The 17,442-nt window shown below is 43.4% G+C and overlaps 13 non-coding genes across 13 annotated transcripts; all 13 read left to right on the top strand.

The window, feature by feature from the left end:
- Nucleotides 1–554: 554 nt before the first annotated feature.
- On the top strand, nucleotides 555–627 carry Trnar-ucu. The gene has a single exon. It is a non-coding gene; the product is annotated as a tRNA-Arg (tRNA).
- A 1,227-nt stretch (nucleotides 628–1,854) lies between these two features.
- Nucleotides 1,855–1,927, top strand: Trnar-ucu. The gene has a single exon. It is a non-coding gene; the product is annotated as a tRNA-Arg (tRNA).
- Nucleotides 1,928–3,154: 1,227 nt separating this feature from the next.
- On the top strand, nucleotides 3,155–3,227 carry Trnar-ucu. Its single transcript has one exon. It is a non-coding gene; the product is annotated as a tRNA-Arg (tRNA).
- A 1,227-nt stretch (nucleotides 3,228–4,454) lies between these two features.
- On the top strand, nucleotides 4,455–4,527 carry Trnar-ucu. The gene has a single exon. It is a non-coding gene; the product is annotated as a tRNA-Arg (tRNA).
- A 1,227-nt stretch (nucleotides 4,528–5,754) lies between these two features.
- Trnar-ucu lies at nucleotides 5,755–5,827 on the top strand. Its single transcript has one exon. It is a non-coding gene; the product is annotated as a tRNA-Arg (tRNA).
- A 1,227-nt stretch (nucleotides 5,828–7,054) lies between these two features.
- Nucleotides 7,055–7,127, top strand: Trnar-ucu. Its single transcript has one exon. It is a non-coding gene; the product is annotated as a tRNA-Arg (tRNA).
- A 1,227-nt stretch (nucleotides 7,128–8,354) lies between these two features.
- Trnar-ucu lies at nucleotides 8,355–8,427 on the top strand. Its single transcript has one exon. It is a non-coding gene; the product is annotated as a tRNA-Arg (tRNA).
- A 1,227-nt stretch (nucleotides 8,428–9,654) lies between these two features.
- Nucleotides 9,655–9,727, top strand: Trnar-ucu. Its single transcript has one exon. It is a non-coding gene; the product is annotated as a tRNA-Arg (tRNA).
- Nucleotides 9,728–10,954: 1,227 nt separating this feature from the next.
- Trnar-ucu lies at nucleotides 10,955–11,027 on the top strand. Its single transcript has one exon. It is a non-coding gene; the product is annotated as a tRNA-Arg (tRNA).
- A 1,227-nt stretch (nucleotides 11,028–12,254) lies between these two features.
- On the top strand, nucleotides 12,255–12,327 carry Trnar-ucu. Its single transcript has one exon. It is a non-coding gene; the product is annotated as a tRNA-Arg (tRNA).
- A 1,227-nt stretch (nucleotides 12,328–13,554) lies between these two features.
- On the top strand, nucleotides 13,555–13,627 carry Trnar-ucu. Its single transcript has one exon. It is a non-coding gene; the product is annotated as a tRNA-Arg (tRNA).
- A 1,227-nt stretch (nucleotides 13,628–14,854) lies between these two features.
- Trnar-ucu lies at nucleotides 14,855–14,927 on the top strand. The gene has a single exon. It is a non-coding gene; the product is annotated as a tRNA-Arg (tRNA).
- Nucleotides 14,928–16,153: 1,226 nt separating this feature from the next.
- On the top strand, nucleotides 16,154–16,226 carry Trnar-ucu. The gene has a single exon. It is a non-coding gene; the product is annotated as a tRNA-Arg (tRNA).
- The last annotated feature ends 1,216 nt before the right edge of the window (nucleotides 16,227–17,442 follow it).

Below are 17,442 nucleotides of genomic sequence, written 5' to 3'. Positions count from 1 at the left end.
ATCATCTGTCCACGTCTCATCGAAACACACTGTCACCAAGCAATGGCTGACGCTTCGAGGACGGCACGAAATTGCCAGGGAGGTGATGCAGCTAACGTTCCTGGCAAATGTGCTAACAGGGCACACACGTCCATTGGAGTGTATACATATGATGGGGACCGGCTGTGACACAGCAGTCAACCAAAGTCAAAAAATGTGACTAATCATACAGTGCTTCCAGTGTGTCGTTTACCACTTTGTGAGTGGATGCTGTTCTAAAGAGCGTAATTCCCATTTATCTGTAAACAGCGCACGTGAGCGAATCTAATAGCAGCACTGTGTTACTACTATTGTACAGAGCAACTCTGTCAATACGCAGGTGTTTCAATCAGTAGGGCCATGGTAAACAGAGCGATTCGGAGTGATGTATAGTGTCTGCTACATAAATAATAAGTCTTTGATGTAATTGCTTCAGAGAAATATGAAAGTAAGCCTATCAGAAAAGTAACGCGAGACATGTAGCACTGGTCATGTCTTGGAGAATCTCTTACATCTGAGCCCATCACTTGCGCAGCGTCCCTTTGGCGCAGAGGATAGCGCGTTGGACTTCTAATCCAAAGGTCGTGGGTTCGATCCCCACAAGGGACGGGCAATTTTTAAAAATATGTGCCAATCACGAGATGGGTATTGACATATGGGTAACCACAAGCGTCTTCAAAAGGTGAAAATTGTTGTGACCTCAGTTCTATGCTTAAATATGTTAACCTTACACATACAAGCAAAATTCTCGTAGATCTGTTTTCCATGACGCTGTTATGTGTAAATGCTGTAGAAACGGAACCATATCTTCACGTGCCTGTTCACGCAAATTTTCTTTCAATACCCAATTTTTACCTACAGATAGAAATATAGCAATAGAACGCACATTTTGTACAGAAACAAATACAATGAAGAGTGAAATAATTTTGTATTACTTCACGAGTCAATGTATGTAATCCCAGTCATGATCTTTAATTCTTCCAGCCCAAGCTGAGAGGGTTTCAGTTTTCTCGGCCACAAGTGAGAAAAGTAGACTGTTTCACAACAAGATATAGTACTATGGTTCCTTAACTGTTCCCATTAAACAATGGCACTCTGTATCTATAGAGACGGCGGCAATATTCGCTTCAGCACAGGGGGCTTTTGCTTGAGACTGTCAGGAGGGGACTTGCTGGATACATGAAGGGAGAAGACCAGACAGAGACGTCTGACGCTCCGCTGACGCTTGCAGAAAACTACATTAAGTATGATTCCCGCCTATAACTGACGGCGAGAGAGATGCATCATCTGTCCACGTCTCATCGAAACACACTGTCACCAAGCAATGGCTGACGCTTCGAGGACGGCACGAAATTGCCAGGGAGGTGATGCAGCTAACGTTCCTGGCAAATGTGCTAACAGGGCACACACGTCCATTGGAGTGTATACATATGATGGGGACCGGCTGTGACACAGCAGTCAACCAAAGTCAAAAAATGTGACTAATCATACAGTGCTTCCAGTGTGTCGTTTACCACTTTGTGAGTGGATGCTGTTCTAAAGAGCGTAATTCCCATTTATCTGTAAACAGCGCACGTGAGCGAATCTAATAGCAGCACTGTGTTACTACTATTGTACAGAGCAACTCTGTCAATACGCAGGTGTTTCAATCAGTAGGGCCATGGTAAACAGAGCGATTCGGAGTGATGTATAGTGTCTGCTACATAAATAATAAGTCTTTGATGTAATTGCTTCAGAGAAATATGAAAGTAAGCCTATCAGAAAAGTAACGCGAGACATGTAGCACGGGTCATGTCTTGGAGAATCTCTTACATCTGAGCCCATCACTTGCGCAGCGTCCCTTTGGCGCAGAGGATAGCGCGTTGGACTTCTAATCCAAAGGTCGTGGGTTCGATCCCCACAAGGGACGGGCAATTTTTAAAAATATGTGCCAATCACGAGATGGGTATTGACATATGGGTAACCACAAGCGTCTTCAAAAGGTGAAAATTGTTGTGACCTCAGTTCTATGCTTAAATATGTTAACCTTACACATACAAGCAAAATTCTCGTAGATCTGTTATCCATGACGCTGTTATGTGTAAATGCTGTAGAAACGGAACCATATCTTCACGTGCCTGTTCACGCAAATTTTCTTTCAATACCCAATTTTTACCTACAGATAGAAATATAGCAATAGAACGCACATTTTGTACAGAAACAAATACAATGAAGAGTGAAATAATTTTGTATTACTTCACGAGTCAATGTATGTAATCCCAGTCATGATCTTTAATTCTTCCAGCCCAAGCTGAGAGGGTTTCAGTTTTCTCGGCCACAAGTGAGAAAAGTAGACTGTTTCACAACAAGATATAGTACTATGGTTCCTTAACTGTTCCCATTAAACAATGGCACTCTGTATCTATAGAGACGGCGGCAATATTCGCTTCAGCACAGGGGGCTTTTGCTTGAGACTGTCAGGAGGGGACTTGCTGGATACATGAAGGGAGAAGACCAGACAGAGACGTCTGACGCTCCGCTGACGCTTGCAGAAAACTACATTAAGTATGATTCCCGCCTATAACTGACGGCGAGAGAGATGCATCATCTGTCCACGTCTCATCGAAACACACTGTCACCAAGCAATGGCTGACGCTTCGAGGACGGCACGAAATTGCCAGGGAGGTGATGCAGCTAACGTTCCTGGCAAATGTGCTAACAGAGCACACACGTCCATTGGAGTGTATACATATGATGGGGACCGGCTGTGACACAGCAGTCAACCAAAGTCAAAAAATGTGACTAATCATACAGTGCTTCCAGTGTGTCGTTTACCACTTTGTGAGTGGATGCTGTTCTAAAGAGCGTAATTCCCATTTATCTGTAAACAGCGCACGTGAGCGAATCTAATAGCAGCACTGTGTTACTACTATTGTACAGAGCAACTCTGTCAATACGCAGGTGTTTCAATCAGTAGGGCCATGGTAAACAGAGCGATTCGGAGTGATGTATAGTGTCTGCTACATAAATAATAAGTCTTTGATGTAATTGCTTCAGAGAAATATGAAAGTAAGCCTATCAGAAAAGTAACGCGAGACATGTAGCACGGGTCATGTCTTGGAGAATCTCTTACATCTGAGCCCATCACTTGCGCAGCGTCCCTTTAGCGCAGAGGATAGCGCGTTGGACTTCTAATCCAAAGGTCGTGGGTTCGATCCCCACAAGGGACGGGCAATTTTTAAAAATATGTGCCAATCACGAGATGGGTATTGACATATGGGTAACCACAAGCGTCTTCAAAAGGTGAAAATTGTTGTGACCTCAGTTCTATGCTTAAATATGTTAACCTTACACATACAAGCAAAATTCTCGTAGATCTGTTATCCATGACGCTGTTATGTGTAAATGCTGTAGAAACGGAACCATATCTTCACGTGCCTGTTCACGCAAATTTTCTTTCAATACCCAATTTTTACCTACAGATAGAAATATAGCAATAGAACGCACATTTTGTACAGAAACAAATACAATGAAGAGTGAAATAATTTTGTATTACTTCACGAGTCAATGTATGTAATCCCAGTCATGATCTTTAATTCTTCCAGCCCAAGCTGAGAGGGTTTCAGTTTTCTCGGCCACAAGTGAGAAAAGTAGACTGTTTCACAACAAGATATAGTACTATGGTTCCTTAACTGTTCCCATTAAACAATGGCACTCTGTATCTATAGAGACGGCGGCAATATTCGCTTCAGCACAGGGGGCTTTTGCTTGAGACTGTCAGGAGGGGACTTGCTGGATACATGAAGGGAGAAGACCAGACAGAGACGTCTGACGCTCCGCTGACGCTTGCAGAAAACTACATTAAGTATGATTCCCGCCTATAACTGACGGCGAGAGAGATGCATCATCTGTCCACGTCTCATCGAAACACACTGTCACCAAGCAATGGCTGACGCTTCGAGGACGGCACGAAATTGCCAGGGAGGTGATGCAGCTAACGTTCCTGGCAAATGTGCTAACAGAGCACACACGTCCATTGGAGTGTATACATATGATGGGGACCGGCTGTGACACAGCAGTCAACCAAAGTCAAAAAATGTGACTAATCATACAGTGCTTCCAGTGTGTCGTTTACCACTTTGTGAGTGGATGCTGTTCTAAAGAGCGTAATTCCCATTTATCTGTAAACAGCGCACGTGAGCGAATCTAATAGCAGCACTGTGTTACTACTATTGTACAGAGCAACTCTGTCAATACGCAGGTGTTTCAATCAGTAGGGCCATGGTAAACAGAGCGATTCGGAGTGATGTATAGTGTCTGCTACATAAATAATAAGTCTTTGATGTAATTGCTTCAGAGAAATATGAAAGTAAGCCTATCAGAAAAGTAACGCGAGACATGTAGCACGGGTCATGTCTTGGAGAATCTCTTACATCTGAGCCCATCACTTGCGCAGCGTCCCTTTAGCGCAGAGGATAGCGCGTTGGACTTCTAATCCAAAGGTCGTGGGTTCGATCCCCACAAGGGACGGGCAATTTTTAAAAATATGTGCCAATCACGAGATGGGTATTGACATATGGGTAACCACAAGCGTCTTCAAAAGGTGAAAATTGTTGTGACCTCAGTTCTATGCTTAAATATGTTAACCTTACACATACAAGCAAAATTCTCGTAGATCTGTTATCCATGACGCTGTTATGTGTAAATGCTGTAGAAACGGAACCATATCTTCACGTGCCTGTTCACGCAAATTTTCTTTCAATACCCAATTTTTACCTACAGATAGAAATATAGCAATAGAACGCACATTTTGTACAGAAACAAATACAATGAAGAGTGAAATAATTTTGTATTACTTCACGAGTCAATGTATGTAATCCCAGTCATGATCTTTAATTCTTCCAGCCCAAGCTGAGAGGGTTTCAGTTTTCTCGGCCACAAGTGAGAAAAGTAGACTGTTTCACAACAAGATATAGTACTATGGTTCCTTAACTGTTCCCATTAAACAATGGCACTCTGTATCTATAGAGACGGCGGCAATATTCGCTTCAGCACAGGGGGCTTTTGCTTGAGACTGTCAGGAGGGGACTTGCTGGATACATGAAGGGAGAAGACCAGACAGAGACGTCTGACGCTCCGCTGACGCTTGCAGAAAACTACATTAAGTATGATTCCCGCCTATAACTGACGGCGAGAGAGATGCATCATCTGTCCACGTCTCATCGAAACACACTGTCACCAAGCAATGGCTGACGCTTCGAGGACGGCACGAAATTGCCAGGGAGGTGATGCAGCTAACGTTCCTGGCAAATGTGCTAACAGAGCACACACGTCCATTGGAGTGTATACATATGATGGGGACCGGCTGTGACACAGCAGTCAACCAAAGTCAAAAAATGTGACTAATCATACAGTGCTTCCAGTGTGTCGTTTACCACTTTGTGAGTGGATGCTGTTCTAAAGAGCGTAATTCCCATTTATCTGTAAACAGCGCACGTGAGCGAATCTAATAGCAGCACTGTGTTACTACTATTGTACAGAGCAACTCTGTCAATACGCAGGTGTTTCAATCAGTAGGGCCATGGTAAACAGAGCGATTCGGAGTGATGTATAGTGTCTGCTACATAAATAATAAGTCTTTGATGTAATTGCTTCAGAGAAATATGAAAGTAAGCCTATCAGAAAAGTAACGCGAGACATGTAGCACGGGTCATGTCTTGGAGAATCTCTTACATCTGAGCCCATCACTTGCGCAGCGTCCCTTTAGCGCAGAGGATAGCGCGTTGGACTTCTAATCCAAAGGTCGTGGGTTCGATCCCCACAAGGGACGGGCAATTTTTAAAAATATGTGCCAATCACGAGATGGGTATTGACATATGGGTAACCACAAGCGTCTTCAAAAGGTGAAAATTGTTGTGACCTCAGTTCTATGCTTAAATATGTTAACCTTACACATACAAGCAAAATTCTCGTAGATCTGTTATCCATGACGCTGTTATGTGTAAATGCTGTAGAAACGGAACCATATCTTCACGTGCCTGTTCACGCAAATTTTCTTTCAATACCCAATTTTTACCTACAGATAGAAATATAGCAATAGAACGCACATTTTGTACAGAAACAAATACAATGAAGAGTGAAATAATTTTGTATTACTTCACGAGTCAATGTATGTAATCCCAGTCATGATCTTTAATTCTTCCAGCCCAAGCTGAGAGGGTTTCAGTTTTCTCGGCCACAAGTGAGAAAAGTAGACTGTTTCACAACAAGATATAGTACTATGGTTCCTTAACTGTTCCCATTAAACAATGGCACTCTGTATCTATAGAGACGGCGGCAATATTCGCTTCAGCACAGGGGGCTTTTGCTGGAGACTGTCAGGAGGGGACTTGCTGGATACATGAAGGGAGAAGACCAGACAGAGACGTCTGACGCTCCGCTGACGCTTGCAGAAAACTACATTAAGTATGATTCCCGCCTATAACTGACGGCGAGAGAGATGCATCATCTGTCCACGTCTCATCGAAACACACTGTCACCAAGCAATGGCTGACGCTTCGAGGACGGCACGAAATTGCCAGGGAGGTGATGCAGCTAACGTTCCTGGCAAATGTGCTAACAGGGCACACACGTCCATTGGAGTGTATACATATGATGGGGACCGGCTGTGACACAGCAGTCAACCAAAGTCAAAAAATGTGACTAATCATACAGTGCTTCCAGTGTGTCGTTTACCACTTTGTGAGTGGATGCTGTTCTAAAGAGCGTAATTCCCATTTATCTGTAAACAGCGCACGTGAGCGAATCTAATAGCAGCACTGTGTTACTACTATTGTACAGAGCAACTCTGTCAATACGCAGGTGTTTCAATCAGTAGGGCCATGGTAAACAGAGCGATTCGGAGTGATGTATAGTGTCTGCTACATAAATAATAAGTCTTTGATGTAATTGCTTCAGAGAAATATGAAAGTAAGCCTATCAGAAAAGTAACGCGAGACATGTAGCACGGGTCATGTCTTGGAGAATCTCTTACATCTGAGCCCATCACTTGCGCAGCGTCCCTTTGGCGCAGAGGATAGCGCGTTGGACTTCTAATCCAAAGGTCGTGGGTTCGATCCCCACAAGGGACGGGCAATTTTTAAAAATATGTGCCAATCACGAGATGGGTATTGACATATGGGTAACCACAAGCGTCTTCAAAAGGTGAAAATTGTTGTGACCTCAGTTCTATGCTTAAATATGTTAACCTTACACATACAAGCAAAATTCTCGTAGATCTGTTATCCATGACGCTGTTATGTGTAAATGCTGTAGAAACGGAACCATATCTTCACGTGCCTGTTCACGCAAATTTTCTTTCAATACCCAATTTTTACCTACAGATAGAAATATAGCAATAGAACGCACATTTTGTACAGAAACAAATACAATGAAGAGTGAAATAATTTTGTATTACTTCACGAGTCAATGTATGTAATCCCAGTCATGATCTTTAATTCTTCCAGCCCAAGCTGAGAGGGTTTCAGTTTTCTCGGCCACAAGTGAGAAAAGTAGACTGTTTCACAACAAGATATAGTACTATGGTTCCTTAACTGTTCCCATTAAACAATGGCACTCTGTATCTATAGAGACGGCGGCAATATTCGCTTCAGCACAGGGGGCTTTTGCTGGAGACTGTCAGGAGGGGACTTGCTGGATACATGAAGGGAGAAGACCAGACAGAGACGTCTGACGCTCCGCTGACGCTTGCAGAAAACTACATTAAGTATGATTCCCGCCTATAACTGACGGCGAGAGAGATGCATCATCTGTCCACGTCTCATCGAAACACACTGTCACCAAGCAATGGCTGACGCTTCGAGGACGGCACGAAATGGCCAGGGAGGTGATGCAGCTAACGTTCCTGGCAAATGTGCTAACAGGGCACACACGTCCATTGGAGTGTATACATATGATGGGGACCGGCTGTGACACAGCAGTCAACCAAAGTCAAAAAATGTGACTAATCATACAGTGCTTCCAGTGTGTCGTTTACCACTTTGTGAGTGGATGCTGTTCTAAAGAGCGTAATTCCCATTTATCTGTAAACAGCGCACGTGAGCGAATCTAATAGCAGCACTGTGTTACTGCTATTGTACAGAGCAACTCTGTCAATACGCAGGTGTTTCAATCAGTAGGGCCATGGTAAACAGAGCGATTCGGAGTGATGTATAGTGTCTGCTACATAAATAATAAGTCTTTGATGTAATTGCTTCAGAGAAATATGAAAGTAAGCCTATCAGAAAAGTAACGCGAGACATGTAGGACGGGTCATGTCTTGGAGAATCTCTTACATCTGAGCCCATCACTTGCGCAGCGTCCCTTTGGCGCAGAGGATAGCGCGTTGGACTTCTAATCCAAAGGTCGTGGGTTCGATCCCCACAAGGGACGGGCAATTTTTAAAAATATGTGCCAATCACGAGATGGGTATTGACATATGGGTAACCACAAGCGTCTTCAAAAGGTGAAAATTGTTGTGACCTCAGTTCTATGCTTAAATATGTTAACCTTACACATACAAGCAAAATTCTCGTAGATCTGTTATCCATGACGCTGTTATGTGTAAATGCTGTAGAAACGGAACCATATCTTCACGTGCCTGTTCACGCAAATTTTCTTTCAATACCCAATTTTTACCTACAGATAGAAATATAGCAATAGAACGCACATTTTGTACAGAAACAAATACAATGAAGAGTGAAATAATTTTGTATTACTTCACGAGTCAATGTATGTAATCCCAGTCATGATCTTTAATTCTTCCAGCCCAAGCTGAGAGGGTTTCAGTTTTCTCGGCCACAAGTGAGAAAAGTAGACTGTTTCACAACAAGATATAGTACTATGGTTCCTTAACTGTTCCCATTAAACAATGGCACTCTGTATCTATAGAGACGGCGGCAATATTCGCTTCAGCACAGGGGGCTTTTGCTTGAGACTGTCAGGAGGGGACTTGCTGGATACATGAAGGGAGAAGACCAGACAGAGACGTCTGACGCTCCGCTGACGCTTGCAGAAAACTACATTAAGTATGATTCCCGCCTATAACTGACGGCGAGAGAGATGCATCATCTGTCCACGTCTCATCGAAACACACTGTCACCAAGCAATGGCTGACGCTTCGAGGACGGCACGAAATTGCCAGGGAGGTGATGCAGCTAACGTTCCTGGCAAATGTGCTAACAGGGCACACACGTCCATTGGAGTGTATACATATGATGGGGACCGGCTGTGACACAGCAGTCAACCAAAGTCAAAAAATGTGACTAATCATACAGTGCTTCCAGTGTGTCGTTTACCACTTTGTGAGTGGATGCTGTTCTAAAGAGCGTAATTCCCATTTATCTGTAAACAGCGCACGTGAGCGAATCTAATAGCAGCACTGTGTTACTACTATTGTACAGAGCAACTCTGTCAATACGCAGGTGTTTCAATCAGTAGGGCCATGGTAAACAGAGCGATTCGGAGTGATGTATAGTGTCTGCTACATAAATAATAAGTCTTTGATGTAATTGCTTCAGAGAAATATGAAAGTAAGCCTATCAGAAAAGTAACGCGAGACATGTAGCACGGGTCATGTCTTGGAGAATCTCTTACATCTGAGCCCATCACTTGCGCAGCGTCCCTTTGGCGCAGAGGATAGCGCGTTGGACTTCTAATCCAAAGGTCGTGGGTTCGATCCCCACAAGGGACGGGCAATTTTTAAAAATATGTGCCAATCACGAGATGGGTATTGACATATGGGTAACCACAAGCGTCTTCAAAAGGTGAAAATTGTTGTGACCTCAGTTCTATGCTTAAATATGTTAACCTTACACATACAAGCAAAATTCTCGTAGATCTGTTATCCATGACGCTGTTATGTGTAAATGCTGTAGAAACGGAACCATATCTTCACGTGCCTGTTCACGCAAATTTTCTTTCAATACCCAATTTTTACCTACAGATAGAAATATAGCAATAGAACGCACATTTTGTACAGAAACAAATACAATGAAGAGTGAAATAATTTTGTATTACTTCACGAATCAATGTATGTAATCCCAGTCATGATCTTTAATTCTTCCAGCCCAAGCTGAGAGGGTTTCAGTTTTCTCGGCCACAAGTGAGAAAAGTAGACTGTTTCACAACAAGATATAGTACTATGGTTCCTTAACTGTTCCCATTAAACAATGGCACTCTGTATCTATAGAGACGGCGGCAATATTCGCTTCAGCACAGGGGGCTTTTGCTTGAGACTGTCAGGAGGGGACTTGCTGGATACATGAAGGGAGAAGACCAGACAGAGACGTCTGACGCTCCGCTGACGCTTGCAGAAAACTACATTAAGTATGATTCCCGCCTATAACTGACGGCGAGAGAGATGCATCATCTGTCCACGTCTCATCGAAACACACTGTCACCAAGCAATGGCTGACGCTTCGAGGACGGCACGAAATTGCCAGGGAGGTGATGCAGCTAACGTTCCTGGCAAATGTGCTAACAGGGCACACACGTCCATTGGAGTGTATACATATGATGGGGACCGGCTGTGACACAGCAGTCAACCAAAGTCAAAAAATGTGACTAATCATACAGTGCTTCCAGTGTGTCGTTTACCACTTTGTGAGTGGATGCTGTTCTAAAGAGCGTAATTCCCATTTATCTGTAAACAGCGCACGTGAGCGAATCTAATAGCAGCACTGTGTTACTACTATTGTACAGAGCAACTCTGTCAATACGCAGGTGTTTCAATCAGTAGGGCCATGGTAAACAGAGCGATTCGGAGTGATGTATAGTGTCTGCTACATAAATAATAAGTCTTTGATGTAATTGCTTCAGAGAAATATGAAAGTAAGCCTATCAGAAAAGTAACGCGAGACATGTAGCACGGGTCATGTCTTGGAGAATCTCTTACATCTGAGCCCATCACTTGCGCAGCGTCCCTTTGGCGCAGAGGATAGCGCGTTGGACTTCTAATCCAAAGGTCGTGGGTTCGATCCCCACAAGGGACGGGCAATTTTTAAAAATATGTGCCAATCACGAGATGGGTATTGACATATGGGTAACCACAAGCGTCTTCAAAAGGTGAAAATTGTTGTGACCTCAGTTCTATGCTTAAATATGTTAACCTTACACATACAAGCAAAATTCTCGTAGATCTGTTATCCATGACGCTGTTATGTGTAAATGCTGTAGAAACGGAACCATATCTTCACGTGCCTGTTCACGCAAATTTTCTTTCAATACCCAATTTTTACCTACAGATAGAAATATAGCAATAGAACGCACATTTTGTACAGAAACAAATACAATGAAGAGTGAAATAATTTTGTATTACTTCACGAGTCAATGTATGTAATCCCAGTCATGATCTTTAATTCTTCCAGCCCAAGCTGAGAGGGTTTCAGTTTTCTCGGCCACAAGTGAGAAAAGTAGACTGTTTCACAACAAGATATAGTACTATGGTTCCTTAACTGTTCCCATTAAACAATGGCACTCTGTATCTATAGAGACGGCGGCAATATTCGCTTCAGCACAGGGGGCTTTTGCTGGAGACTGTCAGGAGGGGACTTGCTGGATACATGAAGGGAGAAGACCAGACAGAGACGTCTGACGCTCCGCTGACGCTTGCAGAAAACTACATTAAGTATGATTCCCGCCTATAACTGACGGCGAGAGAGATGCATCATCTGTCCACGTCTCATCGAAACACACTGTCACCAAGCAATGGCTGACGCTTCGAGGACGGCACGAAATTGCCAGGGAGGTGATGCAGCTAACGTTCCTGGCAAATGTGCTAACAGGACACACACGTCCATTGGAGTGTATACATATGATGGGGACCGGCTGTGACACAGCAGTCAACCAAAGTCAAAAAATGTGACTAATCATACAGTGCTTCCAGTGTGTCGTTTACCACTTTGTGAGTGGATGCTGTTCTAAAGAGCGTAATTCCCATTTATCTGTAAACAGCGCACGTGAGCGAATCTAATAGCAGCACTGTGTTACTACTATTGTACAGAGCAACTCTGTCAATACGCAGGTGTTTCAATCAGTAGGGCCATGGTAAACAGAGCGATTCGGAGTGATGTATAGTGTCTGCTACATAAATAATAAGTCTTTGATGTAATTGCTTCAGAGAAATATGAAAGTAAGCCTATCAGAAAAGTAACGCGAGACATGTAGCACGGGTCATGTCTTGGAGAATCTCTTACATCTTAGCCCATCACTTGCGCAGCGTCCCTTTGGCGCAGAGGATAGCGCGTTGGACTTCTAATCCAAAGGTTGTGGGTTCGATCCCCACAAGGGACGGGCAATTTTTAAAAATATGTGCCAATCACGAGATGGGTATTGACATATGGGTAACCACAAGCGTCTTCAAAAGGTGAAAATTGTTGTGACCTCAGTTCTATGCTTAAATATGTTAACCTTACACATACAAGCAAAATTCTCGTAGATCTGTTTTCCATGACGCTGTTATGTGTAAATGCTGTAGAAACGGAACCATATCTTCACGTGCCTGTTCACGCAAATTTTCTTTCAATACCCAATTTTTACCTACAGATAGAAATATAGCAATAGAACGCACATTTTGTACAGAAACAAATACAATGAAGAGTGAAATAATTTTGTATTACTTCACGAGTCAATGTATGTAATCCCAGTCATGATCTTTAATTCTTCCAGCCCAAGCTGAGAGGGTTTCAGTTTTCTCGGCCACAAGTGAGAAAAGTAGACTGTTTCACAACAAGATATAGTACTATGGTTCCTTAACTGTTCCCATTAAACAATGGCACTCTGTATCTATAGAGACGGCGGCAATATTCGCTTCAGCACAGGGGGCTTTTGCTTGAGACTGTCAGGAGGGGACTTGCTGGATACATGAAGGGAGAAGACCAGACAGAGACGTCTGACGCTCCGCTGACGCTTGCAGAAAACTACATTAAGTATGATTCCCGCCTATAACTGACGGCGAGAGAGATGCATCATCTGTCCACGTCTCATCGAAACACACTGTCACCAAGCAATGGCTGACGCTTCGAGGACGGCACGAAATTGCCAGGGAGGTGATGCAGCTAACGTTCCTGGCAAATGTGCTAACAGGGCACACACGTCCATTGGAGTGTATACATATGATGGGGACCGGCTGTGACACAGCAGTCAACCAAAATCAAAAAATGTGACTAATCATACAGTGCTTCCAGTGTGTCGTTTACCACTTTGTGAGTGGATGCTGTTCTAAAGAGCGTAATTCCCATTTATCTGTAAACAGCGCACGTGAGCGAATCTAATAGCAGCACTGTGTTACTACTATTGTACAGAGCAACTCTGTCAATACGCAGGTGTTTCAATCAGTAGGGCCATGGTAAACAGAGCGATTCGGAGTGATGTATAGTGTCTGCTACATAAATAATAAGTCTTTGATGTAATTGCTTCAGAGAAATATGAAAGTAAGCCTATCAGAAAAGTAACGCGAGACATGTAGCACGGGTCATGTCTTGGAGAATCTCTTACATCTGAGCCCATCACTTGCGCAGCGTCCCTTTGGCGCAGAGGATAGCGCGTTGGACTTCTAATCCAAAGGTCGTGGGTTCGATCCCCACAAGGGACGGGCAATTTTTAAAAATATGTGCCAATCACGAGATGGGTATTGACATATGGGTAACCACAAGCGTCTTCAAAAGGTGAAAATTGTTGTGACCTCAGTTCTATGCTTAAATATGTTAACCTTACACATACAAGCAAAATTCTCGTAGATCTGTTATCCATGACGCTGTTATGTGTAAATGCTGTAGAAACGGAACCATATCTTCACGTGCCTGTTCACGCAAATTTTCTTTCAATACCCAATTTTTACCTACAGATAGAAATATAGCAATAGAACGCACATTTTGTACAGAAACAAATACAATGAAGAGTGAAATAATTTTGTATCACTTCACGAGTCAATGTATGTAATCCCAGTCATGATCTTTAATTCTTCCAGCCCAAGCTGAGAGGGTTTCAGTTTTCTCGGCCACAAGTGAGAAAAGTAGACTGTTTCACAACAAGATATAGTACTATGGTTCCTTAACTGTTCCCATTAAACAATGGCACTCTGTATCTATAGAGACGGCGGCAATATTCGCTTCAGCACAGGGGGCTTTTGCTTGAGACTGTCAGGAGGGGACTTGCTGGATACATGAAGGGAGAAGACCAGACAGAGACGTCTGACGCTCCGCTGACGCTTGCAGAAAACTACATTAAGTATGATTCCCGCCTATAACTGACGGCGAGAGAGATGCATCATCTGTCCACGTCTCATCGAAACACACTGTCTCCAAGCAATGGCTGACGCTTCGAGGACGGCACGAAATTGCCAGGGAGGTGATGCAGCTAACGTTCCTGGCAAATGTGCTAACAGGGCACACACGTCCATTGGAGTGTATACATATGATGGGGACCGGCTGTGACACAGCAGTCAACCAAAGTCAAAAAATGTGACTAATCATACAGTGCTTCCAGTGTGTCGTTTACCACTTTGTGAGTGGATGCTGTTCTAAAGAGCGTAATTCCCATTTATCTGTAAACAGCGCACGTGAGCGAATCTAATAGCAGCACTGTGTTACTACTATTGTACAGAGCAACTCTGTCAATACGCAGGTGTTTCAATCAGTAGGGCCATGGTAAACAGAGCGATTCGGAGTGATGTATAGTGTCTGCTACATAAATAATAAGTCTTTGATGTAATTGCTTCAGAGAAATATGAAAGTAAGCCTATCAGAAAAGTAACGCGAGACATGTAGCACGGGTCATGTCTTGGAGAATCTCTTACATCTGAGCCCATCACTTGCACAGCGTCCCTTTGGCGCAGAGGATAGCGCGTTGGACTTCTAATCCAAAGGTCGTGGGTTCGATCCCCACAAGGGACGGCAATTTTTAAAAATATGTGCCAATCACGAGATGGGTATTGACATATGGGTAACCACAAGCGTCTTCAAAAGGTGAAAATTGTTGTGACCTCAGTTCTATGCTTAAATATGTTAACCTTACACATACAAGCAAAATTCTCGTAGATCTGTTATCCATGACGCTGTTATGTGTAAATGCTGTAGAAACGGAACCATATCTTCACGTGCCTGTTCACGCAAATTTTCTTTCAATACCCAATTTTTACCTACAGATAGAAATATAGCAATAGAACGCACATTTTGTACAGAAACAAATACAATGAAGAGTGAAATAATTTTGTATTACTTCACGAGTCAATGTATGTAATCCCAGTCATGATCTTTAATTCTTCCAGCCCAAGCTGAGAGGGTTTCAGTTTTCTCGGCCACAAGTGAGAAAAGTAGACTGTTTCACAACAAGATATAGTACTATGGTTCCTTAACTGTTCCCATTAAACAATGGCACTCTGTATCTATAGAGACGGCGGCAATATTCGCTTCAGCACAGGGGGCTTTTGCTTGAGACTGTCAGGAGGGGACTTGCTGGATACATGAAGGGAGAAGACCAGACAGAGACGTCTGACGCTCCGCTGACGCTTGCAGAAAACTACATTAAGTATGATTCCCGCCTATAACTGACGGCGAGAGTGATGCATCATCTGTCCACGTCTCATCGAAACACACTGTCTCCCAGCAATGGCTGACGCTTCGAGGACGGCACGAAATTGCCAGGGAGGTGATGCAGCTAACGTTCCTGGCAAATGTGCTAACAGGGCACACACGTCCATTGGAGTGTATACATATGATGGGGACCGGCTGTGACACAGCAGTCAACCAAAGTCAAAAAATGTGACTAATCATACAGTGCTTCCAGTGTGTCGTTTACCACTTTGTGAGTGGATGCTGTTCTAAAGAGCGTAATTCCCATTTATCTGTAAACAGCGCACGTGAGCGAATCTAATAGCAGCACTGTGTTACTACTATTGTACAGAGCAACTCTGTCAATACGCAGGTGTTTCAATCAGTAGGGCCATGGTAAACAGAGCGATTCGGAGTGATGTATAGTGTCTGCTACATAAATAATAAGTCTTTGATGTAATTGCTTCAGAGAAATATGAAAGTAAGCCTATCAGAAAAGTAACGCGAGACATGTAGCACGGGTCATGTCTTGGAGAATCTCTTACATCTGAGCCCATCACTTGCGCAGCGTCCCTTTGGCGCAGAGGATAGCGCGTTGGACTTCTAATCCAAAGGTCGTGGGTTCGATCCCCACAAGGGACGGGCAATTTTTAAAAATATGTGCCAATCACGAGATGGGTATTGACATATGGGTAACCACAAGCGTCTTCAAAAGGTGAAAATTGTTGTGACCTCAGTTCTATGCTTAAATATGTTAACCTTACACATACAAGCAAAATTCTCGTAGATCTGTTATCCATGACGCTGTTATGTGTAAATGCTGTAGAAACGGAACCATATCTTCACGTGCCTGTTCACGCAAATTTTCTTTCAATACCCAATTTTTACCTACTGATAGAAATATAGCAATAGAACGCACATTTTGTACAGAAACAAATACAATGAAGAGTGAAATAATTTTGTATTACTTCACGAGTCAATGTATGTAATCCCAGTCATGATCTTTAATTCTTCCAGCCCAAGCTGAGAGGGTTTCAGTTTTCTCGGCCACAAGTGAGAAAAGTAGACTGTTTCACAACAAGATATAGTACTATGGTTCCTTAACTGTTCCCATTAAACAATGGCACTCTGTATCTATAGAGACGGCGGCAATATTCGCCTCAGCACAGGGGGCTTTTGCTGGAGACTGTCAGGAGGGGACTTGCTGGATACATGAAGGGAGAAGACCAGACAGAGACGTCTGACGCTCCGCTGACGCTTGCAGAAAACTACATTAAGTATGATTCCCGCCTATAACTGACGGCGAGAGAGATGCATCATCTGTCCACGTCTCATCGAAACACACTGTCACCAAGCAATGGCTGACGCTTCGAGGACGGCACGAAATTACCAGGGAGGTGATGCAGCTAACGTTCCTGGCAAATGTGCTAACAGGACACACACGTCCATTGGAGTGTATACATATGATGGGGACCGGCTGTGACACAGCAGTCAACCAAAGTCAAAAAATGTGACTAATCATACAGTGCTTCCAGTGTGTCGTTTACCACTTTGTGAGTGGATGCTGTTCTAAAGAGCGTAATTCCCATTTATCTGTAAACAGCGCACGTGAGCGAATCTAATAGCAGCACTGTGTTACTACTATTGTACAGAGCAACTCTGTCAATACGCAAGTGTTTCAATCAGTAGGGCCATGGTAAACAGAGCGATTCGGAGTGATGTATAGTGTCTGCTACATAAATAATAAGTCTTTGATGTAATTGCTTCAGAGAAATATGAAAGTAAGCCTATCAGAAAAGTAACGCGAGACATGTAGCACGGGTCATGTCTTGGAGAATCTCTTACATCTGAGCCCATC

This window comes from Schistocerca piceifrons, chromosome 1, assembly GCF_021461385.2.
Source record: "Schistocerca piceifrons isolate TAMUIC-IGC-003096 chromosome 1, iqSchPice1.1, whole genome shotgun sequence".
NCBI classification, from domain to species: domain Eukaryota; kingdom Metazoa; phylum Arthropoda; class Insecta; order Orthoptera; family Acrididae; genus Schistocerca; species Schistocerca piceifrons.
Note: the sequence above shows the minus strand (reverse complement) of the source record. Positions and strands in the feature narration are given on the sequence as shown.